The sequence below is a fragment of the Canis lupus genome, chromosome 38 (genome assembly GCF_003254725.2).
Source record: "Canis lupus dingo isolate Sandy chromosome 38, ASM325472v2, whole genome shotgun sequence".
Lineage (NCBI taxonomy): Eukaryota > Metazoa > Chordata > Mammalia > Carnivora > Canidae > Canis > Canis lupus.
In genome coordinates, this window is record NC_064280.1 from 632,217 (window position 1) to 655,915 (window position 23,699).

The window sequence follows — 23,699 nt, forward strand, 5'->3', positions numbered from 1 at the left end:
AGGCAGACGCTCAACTGCTGAGCCACCCAGGCATCCCAAGAGAACCAGTTTTAATAGCTAGTTTCCATGGCTGAGATTTGGGCCCTCAGCCTGGATCTTTCAAAGCAAATAAATCAGATGAGTGCTGTGATCCAGCCGCTCTTTCCTCTTTCTGTATTTTAATCTCACAGTGAGTAGTGAAGCTGTCAAAGCTCTTTGGATGATGGAAGAATGCTATCATTGGGTGCACCACATGGCATCATCAACAACTGTTTCTCTTCCTCATTACACCCAATTCCAGTTCACATCTGGTTTGAAAACTGGAATGCAGATATCCTGTTCCTCTAATTCCTGAGATTTCTGCCAGACTGGTAGCCTTCGTCAATCTTCTGTTGGCTGTGTTTGTGTTACAGAAAGAAAAAGACCCCCTCCACTTTCCACAAATACTCTAAATCTGTTTTGTTTTAGTTTGTTTGTGACAGAGTCCAATTCACTCCGTCTAATTCTTTACTGGGTTATAGTTATGTAGACCCCACAGCAGAAGCAGTTCTGTGGCTTCAGCTGCCCCTCCTAGGAATGTCTCCAGCTGCTATATAGACATTAGCGAATGTCTTCCTTCCTTCATAAGGGACAGTGAAACTTTTAGTAAGAAAAAGATGACAGCACAGGGCTGTCCCAACTCCCTTTCTCCCAAATTGTTGTATATTAGCTTCAAAACAGGTGTATACTGGGGCACCTGGGTAGCTCAGTCGGGTAAGCGTCTGCCTTGGGCTCAGGTCACGATCCTGGGGTCCTGGGAGGGAGCCCTGTGTCCTACTCCCTGCAGAACTTCTCCTTCTCCCTCTGCTCTTCTATCCCCTCCTCCCCACTCATGCTCTCTCTCACTCTCAAATAAATAAAATCTTTAAAAAATAAATAAAATAAAAATAAAACCCACCAATGTTTGCCAGCTTTCTTTTCAAGAAAGCACCAGTGGACTGCCCCCAGTACTGCTTGTTCTACTTCTGGCTTTGACAGAATCCATAGACATGGAGAAAAGGTACTTTGAACAGACAGTCCCAAGATAATCCATAATTTTGCCTTTTGCTTCCTCTCCTACAGCACTCAGGTTCGAGCAAGGTCTTCTGTGGTACATTGGTATTCAGGATCTGGTGCAGGGAGGTTATGTCTAAGGCCTGACCTCAAATAAAATATTTCCACCTAGCTAAAGAGTAATTTAACACTTTCCGTGGCATCTGTCCCGAGAGGTGGACAAGTGCAGAGGAGCTGGAGCTGAAGTTGAGGCCAGGACAGGAAAGTACACTTTCTTTTCAGATCAAAATATTTGCTGAGCCTCCAACAGGCATGGTACAACAGGCCCCTCTGGGCGATTGCTCGCCTGCTAAGCTATCCAGGGCACCAGGCTGGTGTGGCCCCAAACCAGCGGGGTGGGGCAGTATATGGCCTAAATCACATCATCTGGAAGCTGAAGACCTGGGACAATTCAACCTAGAAAGGACTTTGAGTTCCTATAATCCAGGAACCCCCAGACTTTTAATTCCATGGTCTATCACAACTCAGGGCGGAGAAATAACTTTAAAAAATAGCAAGCTGTCAGTCATCATTTTGCCAGTTGACCAAATAAAATATTCCTCTTCTGTCATCTCAGAAAAAGGACATTTTAACGTACAAAATATGAAAGACTTATTCTCAAGCAGCCTGGGTGGCTCAGCAGTTTAGTGCCGCCTTCAGCCCAGGGTGTGATCCTGGAGACCCGGCATCGAGCTCCACATCGAGCTCCCTGCATGGAGCCTGCTTCTCCCTCTGCCTGTGTCTCTGCCTCTCTCTCTGTCTCTGCGTCTCTCATGAATGAATAAATAAAATCTTAAAAAAAAGATTTATTCTCTCACTCTAAACGTAAAGAATTTATATCCCAGTCCTTCCCCAGCAAGCTGGTGTTAAATTTATACCAACATTATAAGATTTTTAAAAATATGTGTGTGCATGCACGTGTATAAATATGCACATATGTTTATCCTCCTTCTCCTTGGCTTTTCCATATCGTACAGGCAGTTGTAGTGGAGCGATTTGGTGCATGGACTTTGGACCACAATAGTGAGTTCAAATCTGGGCTCTGCCACTTACAATCTGAAGAACCTCAGATAAGTCACTTAACTTCTCAGCCTTGGTTTTATCATCTATGAAGTGAAGGTCATAATAGTAGTACATACTTTCCCTAAGTAGTTGTGAGGATTAAATGAGCTGATATGTGAAAAACGCTTATCACACAGGAACCAGCCAGTAAGTGATAGCCGTTGTTATCATATAGGCAGGGACTAGCAAAGCCTTCATAAACTGGTCCTTGGGAGCCACCAGTAGAGCAACCCTCTTCTCCATGAAGGTAGCCAAGGGCTGGGGGTGGGGCCGGAATCTGTGGGCAAGTGTGCAGGTCGTTTCCGTGGGAGGGCAAGAGCCCACACTGTAGCAGGGCATGATGACCAGGGAATCTGGCCTCTAGGGCTCCCCTTTGTCCTTCAACCAGGGAGAAGATGAAAATGAGTAGGTTACAGCCTGGGGCTAGGGGAATGGCATGGGAGTCCCCATGTGGGAAGGGAGTGGGGAAGTAGCAAAGCACTTTGCACCCCTTCCTCCTGCCTTTGGTCCAGCCATGGGACACTCCCCTCCCCACACTGGCCCCATTGAGTCCCTGTCCTGCCTCCTGTCCACCTGGTGGCTGGGCCGCCTCTGGATGCAGAGTCCATTGGGTGAGGTCCTGCCCTCCCTGTCACCACTCAGCAGTGGCCAAGGCTGGAATAATGAATGCCCCAATGCTTTGATGCGTCTTTTGGCTGCTGTGGCCTGGGGGCTGCTCCTCTCTTCTGACGCGGCCTCGAGGGAGGCCCCTGAATCAGGTAGGATTGTACTCCATGGCCACTAAACAGCCCCACATTCCTGTGGCTGCTTAATGACTTCACCAAGCAGGAATCAGCTGCCTGAGCCAGGTTCCTCCCCCTACCTGCTCCGCCACCTGTCACACGTGATTTCCAATCTCACCTTTGCTTTCTGATCACACACTCCAGGCAGGAAGAAGGAAAAAGAAAATGATACTCAAAGTGGGAGTGGTCTCTAGGAGGAAATCTAAACTTTCCGGCAAACCCTCCAGCAGCTTCTACAGACAACTCGTTGTGTCACATGGCTGCTCCTAGCTGCAAGGGAGGCTGGGAGGTGTCATCTTGTGTCTGGGAGGCAAAGTGAGGTTTCATTAATAAGGAAGAAAAGAATGGATATTGGATAGAAACCATTGTCTACCAGAAAGGTATAACCAGAATCGACTAGAGCCTTTTTGGTTCCCCCTTGCTCCAAAGCAGGCTCCCACATGACAGGACAATTGGCCCAGCTCCAGAAGCCTCAATGGCAGCCCTTTACTGACGGGGGCTGTTCATGTGTGTGATGGAGTACAGCACACGTTGTCCAGCCAACCTTTTTTTACAAGTCTCTTTATACTTTCCTCTGCCTCCTCTCAACAGCTGTCCCAATATCCCTCTTTTGCAAAAACAAAACAACAACAACAAAAAGACCAAGCACAGCCTGGCCTCAGCCTCCCGACCTCCTCTCATGTGTTTCCGTGCTTTCCCTCATTCATTCATGTGCCCTTCTTGTGGAAGTCAGATTGAGCCCTGGGCTTTCACACATCTAGGCCTCCATATATCTCCCCTCTAAGCACAACCAAGACTGAAAACAAAGAATCTGGAGAATGACATTAAGGTGTATAAATTGTCTTCTACTATGTCCCCTGCTGCCCAGGTTACAATCGAGCCAGTGTAACGCCAGCCCTGTTTGCTCATGGCCAACCCGCAGATACCTGTCAGATACCTACCCCAGCCAGGGAGCACCACCCCGCCCCTCCTCCTCAGCCTCCTATTCTCCTTCCCCCAGTTTGCCTCTGGATAGTCCCCCCACCTCCACTTAGACACCTATCCTGTTTGTTACAGCCAAAGAATTTCCATCTGCTCCTTTGAAGGTTATTTAAGATCGGCTCTAAGGAGGCTCTCAGTTAACATCGCCAGGCTCCAGGCCAGACAGTCCACGTACTGCTCTGAAAATAAGACCCTGGTTTCTACGTATCCAAACTTTGGATCCCATGTTTTCTTTATATGTGTTCTTCCTCCACCATTAGGCTGGGAGCAACCTGAAAGGATGGGCTGGGTATCCTGTCAACCTCTGGACAAAGGTTACTTTTTATCTCCCCAGCTGGTACGTTTGGGGCAACTTCTATGTATCAGGGGCTGAGGTAGGTACCGAGGATGCAAGGCAGACCCATTCCCTGCCCTCCCTCACTGTCTGCCTCTTCTGCTCCTTTTCCTGCCCCCAGCACAGCACTCCACTGGTCCCTCAGGACGACTGGCCACCAGCCCTCCTGAGGCAGAGGGTGGAGGTTCGGCCTCCAGAGCAGAGCCCCTCATGGTCTTCGTGGCCTCAGAGCTCATACTGCTCTGGGGCCGCTCCGCAGAGCCCCAGGCCTCCTCCCAGTGTCCCGGCAGCCACTGTTACTGTTGGCTCGGCCCGCCTGCCCTGCAGCCAGAGCCTGCAGGAGCTTTTATTTCAAAGGAGGGCAGTCAGCTGAATTTCCAAATCAGAGCTTTTTCCACTTCAACTTCTCTCCTTTTCTCTTTTGCCCAAATGACACGTTCATTCTGTGGCAAGGGGACGGGGCAGTCCTCCTTCCAAGGGTTAAAGACTTTATAAGGAACACGTGAGTGGGGGGAGGGAGGGATGGATGGGGCTCAGCCAAGTCCTTCTCCTGTTGGGAGGAGGAACAACATCAGAGGGCTCTCTAGCCCCCCAGAGGACAGAGGGCGTAAGATCAAACCAGGGAGGCCAAGCCTCTTCTCCTCTCTACTCCAGCCTGCACCTTACTCCTTCCCTCTCTTTCTTGCCTTTCATCTCCTCTCCCTCTCCTTCCTCTTTGCTCCTGCATTCATGCAATTTTTCAGCAGCCGCTGCTTTAGCAGCTGCCGTGTGTCCAACGCTGTGCTACAAGCTAAGAACACAGAGACAAAGTCAAGCTTGAGGCTCCTATAGTCTAGGGCTCGTGGAGAGGGTTGTGCACAGATGACAGGCTGGGGTGAGGAGTGACAATTGGCAAAGAGTTAACTGGTAAGTCTCCAAGTACCTTTAGTGGTGCAGGCAGCATGTCTAGGACGTGGGACCGAGGAGATTAGCCTTAGACAACCTCCAGGGCAGCCTCACTCATAACCTCTCCTGTCCCAACTGAGGGAGAGTATCTCAGTGGGAGAGAACACAGACTGTGGGAGCAGGCTGCCCATCCTCAGATCCCTGGTCTACTCTTTTCTGTGTGATCACAACAAGTCATGTAACTGTTTTATTATTATTGGTTACTTATAAAATAGACCTTTTTGAAGAGCACTTTTAGGTTCACGGCAAAATTGAACAGAAAGTACAAAGAGCTCCCCCATCCCTCCCACCCCTAACATGCACAGCCTCGCCGACCATCAACGTTCTGCACCAGTGCAGTCCATTTCCTATGGTCCTCAACCCTACACTGGCATGTCACTACGAGCCAAAGTCCATAGTTTACCTTCAGGTTCACTCTCAGTAATGTACATTCCATGGGTTTTGATAAATATTTAATGACCTGTATCTATCATCACAATATCATTCAGAATAGTTTCACTACCCTAAAAATCCTCTGGGGGCACCTGGGTGACGCAGTCTGTTAAGCATCTGACTCTTGATTTTGGGTCAGGTCATGATCTCAGGGTTGTGAGATCGAGCCCTGTATAGGGCTCTCTGCCCAACATGGAATCTGGGACTTCTCTCTCCCTCTCCCTCTGCTCCCCACTCTCCATTCTCTCTCTCTCTCAAATACATACATTCATACATACATAAATCTTTAAAAAATAATAAAAAATCCTTTGTGCTCTGCCTTCTGTCTTCATCTAATCTTCTTATCCTCAATTTCTTCTTTGAAATGAGAGAAATAACTGTCTCATGGGGAGATTGTGAGGACAAAATGAGATACTTTATATGAGTATTTTGCTTTAGGTGTGTTATTTATGTAATATTCCAGTGAAAGGCAAAGAGCCCTCCTGCAGTGATCCCTGATTGTCTTGCATGCTATTGGAGGAGAGAACCAGATGGGGTGGGTGATCTTACTCCAGAGTGGTAGATTTGGGGTGGAGGGCTGCTTGAGGAACCGCGATGGGAGGATGATACAGAGGCCCACGGGATTCCAAAGGCACTCTGGACTAGTCCCTGCTCCTGAAGTAACCCATCCAACTTTATCCGAGCAATCTTCTGTCTGCTATTGGCAGAGGCTCCAAGAGCCTGTGTGAGTCACATCCACGTGGCTGGTGTGGAGAGGGAGGGAGAGAGAGGTGGGAAGGGCTCATGCCCAGGCTAGGCCACGCTGGCTTGGAGACATTGTTCCTAAAAGTCCCTGGCAGGAAGGGGGCAGCTGTGGGCTGTTAGCCATGCAAATAGACAAGTAAACAGTCTCCAATGAGAATCCCAGATGCTTGGTTCATTCCAGAGACCCAGACACTCATTATGGCCTCCAGGTGGGGCCAGCTCCAGGGAGCCCTGTGCACAAGTTCCCCTGTGCTGCTTGTCTCTCATTCCTCCAGGATCCAGACAGGGCTCTTGCCTGGGAGACCTCAGTGTCCTTCTGCACTGATGGGCAGTGTCTACACAGGGAGAAGGAGACCTGGCGCCTCAGATGTACCACCCTTCGGTCAGACAGGAAAATCATTCTGGGGTCGGCTTGAGCTGCCTAGACAAAGCAGATGAGCTGCACCATGGTGCTAGAGACATGGGTGGGCCGTGTGGTGGCTCATGTGGTCACCCCCGGGCTCCATCTGTTGGGTCTGTCACCAGGCAGCCACAACTGGGTTTGGGAGATGCCAGGTGCTTGCTATATATATAGTCAGAATTTACTGCCCTGTGGTAAGAAGGGAGGGGGAGGGAGAGAATGGAATGGAAACATCTGGTGACCTGATTTTTGTTTTCCTATTCTTGGTTAAGGACCTTGGCTGTGCTTAGGGCTGGAAACAGAAGTCAGGGAAATGGGGCAGGGGCAGGAGAAGGGAAGATGGGGACCCGGAATGCATGTTAGTTGGCTGGGCTCAGAGACAGATGGATGGATCCTGGGAAGGCCTCTGCTCCTCATAGGGTGTGAGGGAACTCTGTTCCCCTGTGCGAAGATTCAATGAGGAAGAAAAGTATGATCTCATGAGATGGTGGCTACACTTGTGGTGAGCATAGCATAAACTTATCGAATCATTATGTTGTACACCTGAAATTAATGTAACATTGTGTGTCAACTGTACTCAAAATTTTTAACAAGTATGATTACATGAAATTTAACAGCATCTCCCAAAAAGGTACAACATGCAATCATATCCATACATAAATCTCAAAGAAGTGCATAGGGACGCCTGGGTGGCTCAGTGGTTGAGCATCTGCCTTTGGCTCATGGTGTGATCGTGGGGTTCCAGGATTGAGCCCCACATTGGGCTCCCTGCGAGGAGTCTGCTTCTCCTTCTGCCTATGTATGTCTCTGCCCCTCTCTCTGGGTCTCTCATGAATAAATAAATAAATAATCTTTAAAAAAATAAAAAATAAAATAAGTGCATAAACACACACACCTTCATTATAGCTGCAAACACAGCCATCAACTCTGCAAGGAAAGCTCACACTTCTTTTAGGAATACTGCAACTGAAACACACATGAACTTGTTCATGGAGACCAGACAGTCATACTGACCTTGAAGATCAGAGCAAGTGCCATGTGAACCATTACAATGCCTTGGATCTTGCAAAGCCTAATGACCATTTCAAGCTTTCTGCAAACTTCCAGAGGGTGCTCCTGCTTTGGGTGAATCATTCAGTCCAGGGTCCCCTGACCATTCCTCATGACTATCCGTGCTCCCCACCACCTCCCTACAGATGGAGACTGTGGTAGAAACACTCACAAGGCTTTTGTTGGGTGGCCAACTTGGGAAGATTTGAAGAAACGAAACGAAGAGATTTACATTATCTTTGAGGGCACGTAGCAATCCAGGGATTCCCTGTAAGAGCCACTGGCTAGGAGATGACCAGGGTCCAATCCTGTCTTCCATGATACCCCTTAGCAACCAGTGGAGCTGTTTTTTCCATCCTGCTCCCAGGCCAGGTTCTAATTTCCAATACCAGAAACTACCTCATTTCCTTTATGAAACACAAGCCTATCCAAATGGCACAGTCCTGCTGGCCTGAGGGCCCTTCATGTACAAATGCTGCTGCCAGAACCTCCTCCAAGGCAGCCTTCTTCCACCCCATCACATGTCCCTCCTCATCCTAGGAGGGAGCTGTCTCACCTAAATCTTCGTCTTAGCTGCCCTGCTGTGCTGCCTTTTGACCTGAGGGACTTGGACACCCTCTCTCAGCCAGCCTGAGGGACAGGCCCTCATCCTTAACCCCAGAGAGCTCCATCCATGGCTAGAGAGGAAGAGCAGAGACTCCCAGTTCAGTGGGTTAAATGCTGTAGTGTAGTATCCAACATGCTGTTGGAGCACAGGATGGATGGGGGGCAGCTCAGGGAAAGGAGGTTCTACATGGGCCAGGGCATGAGGAATAGAGGAAGAATCAGGGCAACATCTGAAGACAAGCACCACAAAGGAAGGTTGGGCACAGATGGGGAAGGGAAGGCTTGCATGCTGGTCAGCTACTCATGATGACTTCACCTAAGGCATTCTTCCCTTCCCCTCCACTTTCCCTTTCTCCCTTCCCTCCCTTCCCCCCACCAGTATTTATCAGGCATCTTATTTGTACCAAGTACCCTGTTAGGTGGTAGAAACCAAATAGGACTAAGATGTGCCCTGTCTTGAAGGAGCTTGAGGATTAGTAGGGAGACAAACATGTAAGATTTGTTCTAGCTTCTAGTCCCATAGGAGGGGAAGTACCTTCAAGGTGACATCCTTTAAACTCCAGACCAGAATCTGACCGGACCCCTCATGACATTGGGCAGCATGCCACCAAGCCTCAGAGCCACCTCAACCACTCTTAACCCCAGGCCCCTCTTATAGGCTAGTGTCTGCCTGTCTTGCTTGAAGAGATACCTTGCATCGTCTCTGCTCTGGAAGCTATAGGGCCTCTCCACTAACTGCCCATGCCCCCTGAACGTGGCCTTCAGCTTATCTCCAGGCCAGGACTCCTCCAGGGAAGTGAGGCAAGGGTGGGGAGGGAGAGGTCCACCCAAAACACCCCTTCTACGGAGCAGGATTAGGAGAGCAGATGGCCTCCTGGGAGTCTCCTCCTTGTGAGCCCTCACAAGACTGCTGTGTGAGGGAAGGGTGGCTTTAGAGGCTTCATTTGATCCTCTCTAGACTATAGACTCAAGGAACACAAGGGGTCATCCGGTGCAGTCTCTGGCCTTCAGGTAAGAAAATTCTATAGCTCTCATTGCTCCCTGAATAAACTGTACAATTAAATGCATCAGCCTCCTGCCTAAGGTCTGTGGATTTCTGCCACTCTTTCTCTCCCCATCCCTCCTCCCAGTCTGGCCCTCCCAGCCTGCATGGAGGGATCAGCATGGGGATGCTGACACCAGCTCTAGGAGATGGTTTAGCCATTTGCTGGACTTTCCCTAGAGGTTCCTGAGACAGCGAGACAGTGAGACAGTATCCCTGCACAGTGCAGGGTGTGGCCAGATGCAGCCGTCTTTTGTGTACCAAGGTCATAGATCCTGGCTTTTTTTGACAAGGAGGCACTTGAGTCTCACCTTCCTCTTATTACAGGGGAAGCTCTTTCCTCCTTCTGGCCTCTGAGGAGGCAGAGAACAGTGGCTAATATCCCACTTGATGCCTCAATTGCCTCAACTGAGACTCCCCATGCTCCCCTCGACCTCCCTCTTCCCAAAGAGAGCTCTTCCCCATCTTCCTGGATCCTCTTCTGAACTTTGCATCCTTTGCATTCCGTTTTGGGAACCCTGTTCAATTTTCCACCTTCTATTAAAGGCCAGAACCAGGGCGCCTGGGTGGCTCAGCGGTTGAGCATCTGCCTTTGGCTCAGGTGGTGATTGCAGGGTCCTGGGATCAAGTCCTTCATTGGGCTCCCTGCAGGGAGCCTGCTTCTCCCTCTGCCTATGTCTCTGCCTCTCTCTGTGTGTCTCTCATGAATAAACAAATAAAAATCTAAAAATAAATAAATAAATAAATAAATAAATAAATAAATAAATAAATAAATACCAGAACTCAGGGGGTGGGCTAGGGTTGGGGAGAGGCATTGTTGAGGATGTGGGGAGCAAGGCTCTGATAAAGACTTTTACCAGACTTATACATCAGTTCTTTGGTTTCCAGAACAGTACATCTCTCTGATCCCTGGGTGTGTTGGACTATAGGGCAGATGTCAGGATTCCCCTCCAGAGAAATGCCAGAATGGAAGGACCAAGCCATTGCCACATGATGTAGCCTAATTCCCCCTCTTTTTGAGAAAACCCTTGACAATACCCCTGCTAGAAGTTGGGCATTCCCAGGGACAGAAAATTCTTTACAACTCAGGCCTCTCTGGGGCTCTGATCCAGTAGTGGGCAGTCCTACTGGTTAAAGGAAGCATCTCCCTCATGTTATAATAACAGGGATCCGGGGCAGCCTGGGTGGCTCAGTGGTTTGGTGCCACCTTCAGCCCAGAGCATGATCCTGGAGTCCCAGGATCAAGTCCCACATTGGGCTCCCTGTGTGGAGCCTGTTTCTCCCTCTGCCTGTGTCTCTGCCTCTCTCTCTCTGTGTCTCTCATCAGTAAATAAATAAAATCTTAAAAAAAAAAACAACAGGATCCCAAGGCACCTTCTCTATAGCAGGTACTGTACAGAAAGACCCCACTGAATGGCACTCTGGCCAGCAAATTCAGCTTTATTACCCCATTTCACAGATGAGGGTACTGCCAACAAGATAGCGTGAATCCCTTGCCCACGGTCTCAAGCCTGGCATTTGAAATTAAAATCCAAGCCTGTGTTCTTTCCACTACATTGATCTAAACTATTAGGATTTGGGGATGGAGAATTCTTTGTCGAGGGGCCTTCCTGAACATTGTAGGTTATATGTAGCAGCATCCCTGACCTCCACCCACTGGATGCCAGTTAACACCTCCTCCTCCAGTCATGACAACTGAAATCATCTCCAGACGTTGCCAAATGTTCTCCTGGGGGAAGGGGCAGCACCTGTGGTTGATCTGTCTGCACTGCTTCACCTATTGTCTCTCTGCTGGGCTCAACTATTTCCCTTCCACCCACTGGCCTGGTTCTCCCTGCTGCAGTCACACAGAGCAACCACTCTGTCTTTATATCACCCATCAGTCCAAATAACGATGACATGCTTCCTTATCTCCAAACCCCCTCTCCAGGGCAGACTCCAAAGCTCCTCCTTTTCCTGATACACTGTGGTTTCTAGGCTTTTTGCCATGCTGGCAGTTCTCTGCTGCTGAGCATCAGCTGTAAGGAGACTTGGTTAGATAAAATGAGGAACTTCCTCCCTCCCTCCCTCCCTCCCTCCCTCCCTCCCTCCCTCCCTCCCTTCCTTCCTTCCTTCCTTCCTTCCTTCCTTCCTTCTTCTCCTTGACTCCGTTATCAGGAGCAGCCCGCATCAGCCATCTTTTCCTTTGAGAAGCCCAGATGCCTCTTCCTTCAGCCTTCATTGCCCTTTTTTCTACCCTAAATCCTCATTGTATGTTTATTCTGTCTCCCTCCACCTGGGCTTTTATCTCCTCTACTTCTAATTTTTTTTTAGATTTTATTTATTTATTTATTTATTTATTTATTTATTTATTTATTTATGAGAGACAGAGAGAGGCAGAGACATAGGCAGAGGGAGAAGCAGGCTCACCGCCGGGAGGCTGATGCAGGGAGCCCGATGTGGGACTCTATCCCTGAACCCCAGGATCACCACCTGAGCCAAAGGCAGATGCTCAACCACTGAGCCACCCAGGTGTCCCTATCTCTACTTTTTTTTTTTTTTAAGATTTTATTTATTTATTTGAGAGAGAGAAAAACAGGAGAATAGGCGTAAGGGAGAAGGAGAAGCAGGCTCCTTGCTAAACAGGGAGCCTGATGTGGAGCTTGATCCCAGGCCCCAAGATCATAATCTGAGCTGAAGGCAGATGCTTAATCAATTGAGCCACCCAGGCACCCCGCCCCACCTCTACTTCTAATTTGCCTCATGCACACAGTAGGCTTGCACCAGAAGCCGTACAGGTGGATGGTGTCTAATAATAGCACATAGGCTTATGGAGGGGATCGTGCTTTGCAAAGATATAAAGTGTTGTGAAATATAAGGGGGTTATATTTTTCTTCTCTGTCCTCCATCGCAGGCCCTGTCCCAGAGTCATCTCCAAGGCAGACTAGCAGACTGGCAGAGAAAATTAATCAAGGGTTTATTTGAGGAATGGAAAACTTGAAAAAGAGGATACCTTCTAGAACTTTTCCCCATAATCCCCACTGTTGCTTCAGCAGGGGTTAATATGTGGTTGCCAGTGTTAGATTTTAACAGGAGCCATGTCCCCTCTCTCCCTGCCCTCCTAGTTATTTGCAAGCCTGCTCCTCAGGGGAAATTTGATTCTCCCTAGAACCTACCACCTGGAAATATGCCTCACTGCACACACGGTGAACAAGGAGTGCATTAACAGAGGAGGGAGACTGATGGTGGGCCATCAGGTCTGAAATCTGGTTAAGTCTTCCAGTTGTACCAAAGGCATGTGTGTCTGGCCCAGAAAACAGCCACACATGCCTGGTGTCTGAATGGGTCCCTCACTCATTGCTCCCCTGGAGTCTGAATATACCATGAAATCAATGGGCCATTGTCTTACTGGGCTTCTAGGGTTGGCTCTCTTTGCAGGCCTCTGCTGAGCACCAGGTCACATTCAGGTTCAGCTCTCTCTGTGAGCAGGGCCCAGTAGGTGTCTGAAGAATAGGAAGAGAGCTCCTGAGACACTCGGCTCTGTCCTGACAGGAGAGCCTCCTGCCCTCAGGAAGTTAGGGAAGAGAGGTTCCCCCAGAAGGCTCCATAATGCATGCAGCTGAGCCAGAGCATCAGAGTCAGCTGCCTCTGGGGATGACTGGGAGGCTCAGCGGCTGGGCATCTGCCTTTGGCTCAGAGTGTGGTCCCGGGGTCCGGGATCAAGTCCCACATCAGTCTCCCTGCAAGGAGTCTGCTTCTCCCTCTGCCTGTGTCTCTGCCTCTCTTTCTCTGTGTCTCTCATGAATAAATAAATAAAATCTTTTTTAAAAAGGTAGCCACCTCTGCTATGAGGAGATCAGCTCCAAGCTGGGGACGGGGGCTTTGGAAAGGCTCAGAGGAGAGATAGGATATGAGTTGGACAGGGCACAATTCCCCCAACCAATATGGAAGAGATAGTTCTGACTAGTACAGAAACAGTACGTGTGTATCGGGGGCAAGTGCATGGCTAAACTCAAATGCATTTGAACATCTCCCCCACCCCCACACTATGCTAATAAAGTGAGAAAAGAGGGCTACTGGGCTGGACATCTCTTTCCCTCTGGCCCACATTCTTCTCTGATCCAAGGTCAGAGAATGTGGCATAGTGGTTTGGAAATAAATGGGACAGAGAGGTGAGCTATGGCCCAAGCTCTAGGTCCATGTCACTGGCCAACCCACGATATGATTTTGTCTTTCTGGCCCTATACCTCAAAACTCAAAGCCAGCACTTGACTTGGGAGAAGGAACCAGGACAGCTGTGCGGGACCATCCTCAAGCCAAGGCATTGTTTGGCTATCTCCCCAGCTCCATCTCAGCCCCAAGCTGCTCCTGCCTCCAACTTTCAAGGCCAGGGACCACTCCCCAGGAGACAAGAGTGGCAGAAGCAGGATCCATCGATGCCTCTGTGGCCTGCAAAAATGGGTTTAGCATGCACCGTGGGGCCTTCCGTTCATCAGAATACAAAGGAAGCTGACAGACTGGCGCCACAGGCTCCGTTTAATAAAATGAAATTTAACAGGGATAAATGTCAGGCCCTGAACTTGAGTTTAAAAATCCAAGTAAAAAAAAAAAAAAATAAATAAATAAATAAAATAAAAATCCAAGTGCGTGAGCACAGAACGGTAGCGGCAGGGCTTAGGAGTGGCACGTATAGGAAAGCTTTTAAGTTTTAGGGGATGATGAGCTTGTTGTGACTTAAGTTGCCAGTAAAAACAAGAATTTGCCCCTTGGATATAGGATGGCAGTGTTTACAGTGCACTCAGCACAATCTCTTGCCAGCCTTGAAATACCCAATGGTGTGGGCACTACTCTATTATGCCCATTTTGCAGAAGAGGAAGTGGAAGTACAGAAATTTCAGTAGCTTACCCAAGAACGCATAGCTAGTAAGTAGTAGAGCCAGGAGTCCTCTGGATCCAGATCCTGAGTGCTCTGGGTTGGAAGCATGGAATTTAGCTCGGGGAGGTAGTCATTTTCTGCTCTGTGCTGAAAAGAAACCTTTTTCCAGAGTCTTCTATTTTGTTCTAGGACCAACACTCCAAGTCTTCCTTAGAGGTAGGTAAGACGGAGCATGTTCAGAAGAGGGAGCTTAGGAATGTTGCAGAAAGGGATGTTTGGGGATGTTACCTTCCTCCTCTTCATCTACCTAGTGCTCTAGCCGCAGTGTGGGGAGTCACCTGCAATACCACCCTCAAAGCCATTCTCCCACATCCTCCCAGCACCAGCCCTGAGTCACAGCAAGCTTAGCAGGCTCCTAAAGCCCTGAAGGCTTTCCACACATGCCACTTCTCAGATCCGCCTTCTCCCTCCAAAACCCATCTTGCCTTGGCCCCTTCTCCCATTCACAGCCACTTTTCAGCCAAAGACACCAGCATCTCTTACCTCCATTGATCACTGCAGACCCTCTGCTAACTGATCCTGTCTTCATTCCTGCACCACCAAGTCACTCTCCACAGGACAGCCAGAGTGGGCTCTGACAATCGAAACAGGCCCCTGCCGTCCTGCCAGTTAAAGCCCCTCCACACCTCATGCCATACGTGGAGCACGGCCTCAACCCTAACTGGTCCCAAAATTCTCCAGGGCCCTTGTGCATGCTATTCCCTCTGCCTAGAACGCTCTTCCCCACCGTCCAACTCTTGTGGCTGCTCCTTTCTTCCTTCAGGGCAGGGGTCAATGCCAGGTCCTGGTAGAGGGACTCATGCTTGCCAGCTCCTGCGTGGGTTTGCCCTGCTGTTCCCTGGCCCAACACTCTTGTCCCCAGCTACCTGCATAGTCCACAGCATGGTCTGAGATGATTTATCCATTTGTGCATTTACTGTAAAGTCCATGAACATGAGGCCATTTTGTTTTATTCACACAGCAAACTCTAGGCCAAACACAGAGACACATGGTGAGTGTGCAATAAATATTTGTTGAGCAGATGAAGGGCTCAGAGAAGAAGCATTCCAGGTCTGGAGGGCTTCATACCTGAGAGAGGACTGTCATTTGTATGATCCCGTATTTCAGAATTGCGACCCACTTGTTTAGCAAATACTGATATGGCACTTACTTCCCACCACAAGCCACTCCTAGCACGTTTTACATGATAATCAATCCCCCTGTGAGGTGGTGCTAGCATTACCTCTATTTCACACACAAGGAAACTCAGGCCCAGAGAAGCCAAATAACTTGCCAAAGGCTCCAGTCATAAGGGGCAGAGGCAGATTTTTGAACCTGGAGCCCATGCTCCCAAGCACCTCAATATGAGGTCAGTGTGTAGAAGCTTCTGGAAATGCCCTATATATCCACAGAAGGCATGCTTTCCAGGGAGGTGGTCCCAGGTGCAAAGGGCAAATGCCAGAGGCCTCCTGAGTCCACATGCTTGGAAGAAGTCAAGCCTGGACACAGCTGACCTCTGTGACCTCTGACACCAGTCTCTCTGATCTAATACTCCCCCTCCCCCAACCACCACCCAGGGCTATCAGGGGGAGAGTGCAGGCTCACAGAAATGAAGTCGCTTTGGCAAAGGTGGAACGCATTCCCAGAATCCAAGGTCGTGCTGTTCCCCACAATGGTCAGTACTGGAATTAGCAGTGAGGCCTTCTAGTCAGTCTGCAAATCAAGGGGTACAGCCAGCAGGGGCATGGCTCCTGCTAAATCACCCCATCTCTTCCCTGCTGGCCCTTCCGCCTGCCCTCCCAACCTCCAGGAAGGGGAGCGGAGAGGGGGAGGATAAAGGGAGCAGGGAGGCATCCAGCACAAGAGAAGACGGGCTGCTCTAAAAGAGCAACCAAAAATTCCCCCCTGATTTATGAGGTTTTGTCTGTGTCAGAGTTTTGGGATTAAACCAAAACGCCTTGGCCCATCCTGTGGTGGCTCGGCATAGGGTTTGTTTTCCAGGCAGATTGCCTTGGCCTGCCCTGGAATTTTCTGGCAAAGTGGCCAGTGCAGCCCAGGGAGAAGGCCTGGGCAAGGCAAGGTAGTAGCACCCGTCTTGTGCAATGCACAGAGGCCCTAGGCGTCGAGAGGGTGGCCTTGATTCCACTTCTCCTGGAGCAGGCAGCTGGGTGAGGGGGCTGGGGTGACTCCATCTGCAGACTCACCTGAGTCGTTCTGTGTCCCTCTGCCCACACCGCCTGCCACAGGAGCTGTGTGTGAGGACAGAGATAAGCTCTGCCAGAAGCAGGCACCGAGGGTGGCCGAGATGCCTGGGTCCGGGTGGGATGTTGCAGATGGGGGCTGTGCATGGGACACGTCATGTGGGGCCATCTAAAGACAAAGGACAGGGCTAGGGAGGCCAGAGAAGGTGGTGGGGGTAGCTCCTGTAGCCCTGGGGGAACAGGAGGGGAAAAGGAGGATAAATTAGGACACGGAAAGAAGAATACACACACAGAATAGGAAAAGGAAGGAGGAAGGAAAAAGGAGCTTTTTGCTTCCTTCTGGAGTGCAAACTAAGGAAGATGGCTTCATCCCTAAACTGCAGCAAGAAGTGTCGGGTTAGATCCCAGGCACAGGGGAGTCCCACCTGCCTGCATCTGCTGCCATGAGTTCCACGGTGAGATGCCTTCCTCAGGAGCTCGGGGGTGGACGGGCTGTTTTAGAGAGTGGCACACAAGATCCCCAGAAGCCCGTCTAAGTATTCCATGATTTTCTTGGACCAGGGAAAGGGCAGAGAAGCAAGAACAATTCCTAATAACTGGGAGAAAGAAGACAGAGTCGATGTTGACTGAGGGCCACTGGATCTGCCAACATCATCTCACTGAGAATTCACATGCTGGCCTCTGGACAGGTGCCTGATCTCTCTTCTGCAGGAGAGTAGTTAGAGAGCCGTACAAGGCCAAACAGCAGCTCACCAATGCCCATGATCCTTCTACCAGGCTACATTTGGAAAAGGCAGCAGGAGGAGGCTTAGTGGTAGTTGAAGAAGGCAGCCCGCTATAGTGAAGAGACCACTGCTCCTCAAGGACCAAGGTCTCACATGCGGATCTGATGTGCAAAAGGTGCAAGATGCCTTGTGACCTTGGACAAATAATTTCCATACTCTAATCTCAGTTTCCAGTCATATAAGGTGAGGGCTTGGCCTAGGTGCTCTCTAAAACCTTCTCCAAAGCTAAGCTTATTCTGTTGGGAACCTGCGTCCCATTGAATGCCATAGCTTTCCTTTTTTTTCTTTTTAAGATTTATTTATTTATTTTGGAGGGAGGAGGGACAGAGGGAGAGGGAGAGGGAGAACCTCAAGCAGACTCCCCACTGAGTGCAGAGCCTGACACAGGACTTGTTCCCACGCCCCATGAGATCATGACCTGAGCTGAAACAAGAGTCAGACACTTAACTGACTGAACCACCCAGGTGCCCCAGGAATAGCTTTCTTATTCCCACTTGTGGTAGTATGTTCTATTCTGTGCATACACTCTAGGTATGGGTACCCTGCCTGTAGCCCATTCAAAATTGAGAACCGAGCTTGGAAATTTTGATGATAGCTTCTTTCAGAGGGTGCGATCAGTTAATTAACCAAATAAATAGCCAATTATTTATTAAGCCTACTGTGTGTCTGGAGTGACACTTAAAGGGAGAGAGAGCCTTGACCTCCAGGTCCGAGGAGCTTACAGGCTAATGAGAAATCCACCGCCACAAAGGCTGTTTGCCAGGAGTGATCAGAAATCGTTATTGCTTTATAGGAAAGCTTTGAAAGCCAAGGCTACTTCAGCCCAGCCTCTGCCATTTAGAGATGAGAAGGGAAGATCCACGTGAGTCAAGGTTGGGAGTATCTGGGACACACAGTGCCTGTTAGGACGGCGGCACATGGGGTCCCTGGCTACCAGCTCCTCAGACAGGGAAGTCTGTGTTGCTGAAGTCCTAGTCAGTTGTCTCTGACCTTAGCTGGCGGTCTCCAGGGGGATTTGGCAACTTGATCATGGGCGGGGGTCTGTGTTAAGTGTGAGCATGGGGCAAGCGCATGGCCACACTAGGAGGGCTGGCTGATCTGACTTGGGAAGGGAGGCCTCTGGCGGGGAGGAGGAGGAGCAGGGTGAGAGTCTTCCTGCCAGGGGGCATGAGAAAGATTCAGGCCTGGAGGAGAGAGAGCAAGAGGCTTGCTCCATGGACTGCAGCTGGAAGGGAGAGACAGAGACACCAGCCAGAGACAGAGGTCAGAGACAGTACCAAAGTGGCTAGCAAAGCCAGCAGAGGGGCTTGGGAGGGACACTGCACTTTATCCTGAGGGTAACGGAGCAGCTGTTCCTCCTGCCCTTGTCCAGAACCACCCTTCTGTGGACTGTCCCTGTTCCTGCCTTTCTTTACAAGGCTACCTAGGATAAATTCCCTTCTGCTTGGCCTGGTCCGATCCTGCCCACCCTCACTGGCACTATTTAGATTCCCTGTCCTCTAGGAAGCCTTCTTAGACCACCTCATTTCATTGGTTCATTTCATTCATTCATTTATTCCACGATGCAATGTGCACTAAGCTCCTCCAGTGGGCCCGGCTCTGTGCTAGGCTCTGGCCAAGAACAAGCTGCTCTGGTTCCCAGTGTTGTGCAGCCTGTGGAGTACAGCGGTTGGAAGCCTCCATGACAGCTCCTGTGTCCATCTTTCTGAGGTGCCCAGCCCACGAGGCTTTTAAGGGCCCTTCCGTAAGGGCCCTCCCTCTAGACTGACAGTTCTTGCAGGCAGAGATCAGGCTTCTTCATGTCTTTATTCTGGGGCTGGTTGGCTCAGGGATAGGCACTTGGGAGTGCTCAGTCCCTATTTTAGAGGTGTCTGGCTTTCCATTAAACAAGGTGGAAAGTTCTAGCTGACACCCACCCCTTTCCCTAGTCTCCCCAGCTCCAGCACAGCTCCTCTGCAAGGAAGAAAGATGGAAGCTCCAGTTCAACCTTTGGCCCCAGGATGCAGAAAGAAAGCAGAGAAAGGAGGGACTAAGGGCAGGAAGTGACTGGGCGGGATGCCAGCCCGAGATGCCTCAGGCCAAGCGGGGGTTCTTGGTCCTCTGCGTTTTGGAATGTGACAAGGGTTTGCCAGGGCATCTTGCAGCGGCTCCTCCCCAAGCCACTCGCTGCTCACCCTGGACAGAGCCACACTGGCAGCCCCTGGGCCCTCCTGATGGTGCACTGGTGCCCCATGGTGGACAGAAAGCAGGCCCTGATCTCACTCTCTCCTGAGGTTCTGTGTCCCACTGACGGAGAAGGCTCAGAAACCTGTGTGCCACTGCCCACTGCGTGCTGCTGTTCCTGCCCTGGCATAGGGGTCAGCCTAGGGCATGGCCCCTGAAGTCTCTCCACCATGACCACCAACCTTTTACCTGGATTGTCAGAATTTCACCGGACCCCAGACCTGGTGTTGTCCTTCAAATCAGGCACAGATCTGCTCTCTGCTGGTGGGCGTATTCCAGCTCATCTTAGAGACAGAAACCTACTGAATCTAAAAGCCCACATGGGGGCTGGGGCGCCCTGTGTAATCCTCCCGTCTTTGGGGCGGGGGCGATGGGAGTGAAAACAAGGCTTCTGCCTGCAGCTGACTGTCTCTCTAGGCAGCACAGGAGGGCAGAGTCAGAAGGGATGCCAACTCAGAGGCCATTGAGCCTGGGGATGTAAGGGTGCAGTGGAAAGCTGGATGAGGATGGAGTTGACCTGGGTCTGAGACACAGCCCTGGAATGCTCTGGAATGTAGGAGCATCTTGTTTTGTTTTGTTTTTTAAATTTTAATTTTATCCCCCCCCCCATAGTAAACTGTGCTAAGTTGCTAGAAGAAGATGAGAGGTAACCCTCTGAAGGCACCAAGGGAACAGTCCTATCCTGAGGGCTCATCTTGGGGTGCTCTGTTGGCCTGTCATGTCCCAGGCCCGAGCTTCCTGGAGGGTCATTGGCAGAGTTCTACCACGGGAGCAAAGCAGAGCTAGAGAAACACTACAGGAAAAGGGGCCAGGGAGCAGTAACCGAGCCTGGAAGATGTCAAGAGGACTCGGAGCCAGAGATAAGGAGGAGAGAACGGGAGGGCAGCTTGCAGATGTCAGAGTGTAAGGAACAGTCAGATGGCTGCCAGATGTGGACAAGGGCTGTGTTTACTCACCAGAAGGAAGGGAGACCCCTGAGCTGGGGTGGTGCCAGGGGCTTGGATACCCTTATTTCCTTTGCCCCCCCTTGCTGCAAAGCCCCGACTTCTTTCACAGGAGCCTGAAACTTACACAAGTCATCAGTCATCTGCTTATGGTCCCATGGGTAACGTGGTAGAGTGTGGATTCGAATCCAGCTCTGTTGGATCCCAAGTGGGTTCCTAACAGCCGAGTGCTCACCTGAGAGAGGAGGCATGGCTGGATCAGAGAGAACAAGAGGACTTAAGAAACTTAGCACTGAAACCAGAATCTCTGGCTTTGCCCCTTCCCTCCCTGCCCCCTCCTCCTCCCTTCCCCCCTCCCCCTCTTCCCTCCTGTCCTCCTCCCTCCTTCCTTCTCTCTCTCTAACCCTCCAACACTGTTTACTGAGCAATTACAACCTGTCAGGCATCATGCTAGTTCTGAGGAACAAACAAATAGGAACGGGCCCTTGACCCTGGAAAATTCACAACACCTTGGGAAATTCCAGAAACCTGAGGCAGGTCTTTATGGACACCTCCTCACCCTCCAGAGGGCTTTTTCCTCCCTGTCTTTACTTCTGAGTTCCTCATGGGGGCCCAGCAAAGTTTCACCTCTCCCTCCTGCCCCAGGTCCCTCCCTCCCTCCTTTGGGAGAGGTTGGGCAGCTCTGGCCAAACCACTCCCTCCCAGGGGTGGGGGTGGCTCCTGCCAGAGTGGGCAGTGACGCCACAAACAGGCTGTAAAAGCCCTGAGTCTGAGTTCTGCTCACACATCTGGACACAGCTGGACCCAGGGCAGCCCAAATTCTCCAGGTCATAAGTCACACTGGAACAAACATTTCCTTGGCTTCCAGCCTCTTCCCCTCACAGCCACTGACCCAACTGCCTCCTACCCATAGAACTAACCACACCCCATTCCTCTCCGCTCTGAAATCACAGTGCAACACTTAGCCATCACCCACATGGCCCATTCTCGTGGCAGTTGCCATCAAATCAACTCAGTCTGGCAACCAATACATGTTTCAAAATAACTCAAGCTGTTTGTGCAAATTCTCAAATACTATGAAGAGGATGCAGTGGATCAGTACTATCCCTCTTAAAATCCTGTTTTACCTCTCTCTTTTATTTCTCTACATACCAAATCAGATCCCCTACCTCTTCTCTTCCAAATTCCTACTTCCCAAGCTCCTCTTCCAGCTATAGCCACACACACCCTTTCTCATCCCTCTTCTCTCTCCTCTCCTCCTGATTCTGCAGCACAAAAGCCCATAGTACACAGTCTGGCAAAGCCAGAGACTCTGGAGAGAGGGTTGGGAAGTAGGTGATTGGGTAAAGCCCATCTTTCCTAGGCAGGAGAGAAGGCAAGGTCTGGAAACATTCATGCGGTGATCATTTATTCCCCTGCACAGGAGCTGACACCACAGATAGCCCTTCCAAATCATGCCAGGTCCCACCAGGGCAGAACAATTTCCGGACAAAGTGGTCATACCAAACTATTTCCATCAGTCCTGATATAGATATTCTGTTCCCAACCCAAGCTACAATGAGCTATCATTAGTCAATTGTCCCAATTTGGAGCTGGGAAAATATGGTCACCAGATCACTGACCCATCCTCCCTCTTAGCAAACATCATATACCCTGATTATATTAAATACTTCCACTATTGCTATGGATTGAATGTTTGTGTTACCCTAAAAGTCATATGTTGAAATCCTCACCAACATGATGCTATTTGGATGTGGGGCCTCTGACAGGTAAACCAACACTTTATACTGTCCTCATGAACAGATTTATGAAAGAAACCCCAGGGACCAGACTTGCCCCTCCTGCCATGTGAGGACATAGAGAGAAGAGGGCTGTCTATGAGTCAGGAAGTGGGTTCCTGACACCAAAACTTCTGGTAACTTGATGTTGGACTTCCCAGCCTCCAGAACTTTGAGAAATACATTTCTGTTCTTCATGAGCCACCTCATCTATGGTATTCTGTTATCGAAGCCCAAACAGAATAACACATATATTCCTATTGATTCCATTAATGTCTACTTGGTTACCTAGGGATTATAGGTTCTTCAAGGTCCCAGACTATATTTACTTTCATTTTGTGTTAAGCCTCAAGAACAGGTGCATACTAGTTAGCTAATGCTGCATAACAAAACATCTCAAATATTAGTGACAGTCATCATTTATTATTTCTCATTGTTTCTGTGGATCAGGAATCTGGGTGTGGCTTGGCTGGGAAGTTCTGGCTCAGTTCTCAAGCAGTTTGATCAAAAGGTTTGACTGGGACTGAAGGATCCACTTCCAAAGGTGACCTATTTACGCGGCTGCCAAGTAGGTGCTGACTGTTGGTGGAAGATCTTAGTTGTTTCCCAACGAACCCTCCATGTGGCTTGGGCTTCCCTACAACATGGTTGTTGGGCTCCAAAGGAAAACCATCTTGAAACAGAGAGACAGAGATAGGCAGAAGCTGAATCCTGTTTTATAACCTAACCTTTGGAAGTCACATCATACCACTTCTGCTGTGTTCTATTGGTCAGAGCAATCCCAGGCTCCCACTGAGGCAAGGGGATCATTAAACCCTACATCTCAGTGGAAGGAGTTCAGCCACAGTGTAAGAAGAGCTCAAGGGATGGGATAAATAAACAGGCCTGGCAACCTTTGAAGAAGACAGAGTTGCAACATTGCCAGCCCTTGCAAGCCCATAGCAAATGCTCAGTGGTGAGTTCAGCACCCATTGGCACCTGAAACTGAAATACTGACATCACAGGGGGCCTGATATAAAGAGGAAAATACATTCAGAGTCCTAATTCTTCACCCTTCTAGCTTTCTACCTCTTTGCCATGAGGTCTTAGCATGTCTTCCCTACCCTGACTCTGGCCCCAACAATATGACTTGCCCTGACTGATAGGCTGTTAGCAGATGGGGGTCAGCCTTTAAATGCACTCACATGTTTCTCCTGGGGTTCCTACACTTTGACCTTTGGCAGGAAAATAAGCTGGGTTGGCCCACTGGGGGATATGAGACATGCAGAAAGGAGCCGATTTGCCTCAGTTTCCCCAGCTGATGAGCACCAACATAGAAACATGTGAGCAGGGAAGATGAGAAGAACCACCCATCACCCACAGGCTTGTGAGCTAAATGAACATATCTAGCTTTAAGGCCTCAGGTTTGGGGGTTGATCAGTTATGCTGCATTTTTGAAGCAATACA

General features: G+C 49.8%; 1 long non-coding RNA gene across 1 annotated transcript in view; it reads right to left on the bottom strand.

Annotated features, from left to right (window-relative positions):
* Nucleotides 1-21,137, bottom strand: part of LOC112643266 (uncharacterized) — a 32,058-nt gene extending 10,921 nt beyond the window's left edge. Inside the window, exons 1-2 of the long non-coding RNA XR_003125745.3 lie at nucleotides 20,985-21,137; nucleotides 20,603-20,728 (exon numbers count right to left, since the gene is read on the bottom strand). This is a non-coding gene — a long non-coding RNA (uncharacterized LOC112643266). The remainder of the gene's footprint in view (nucleotides 1-20,602; nucleotides 20,729-20,984) is intronic.
* Nucleotides 21,138-23,699: the final 2,562 nt, after the last annotated feature.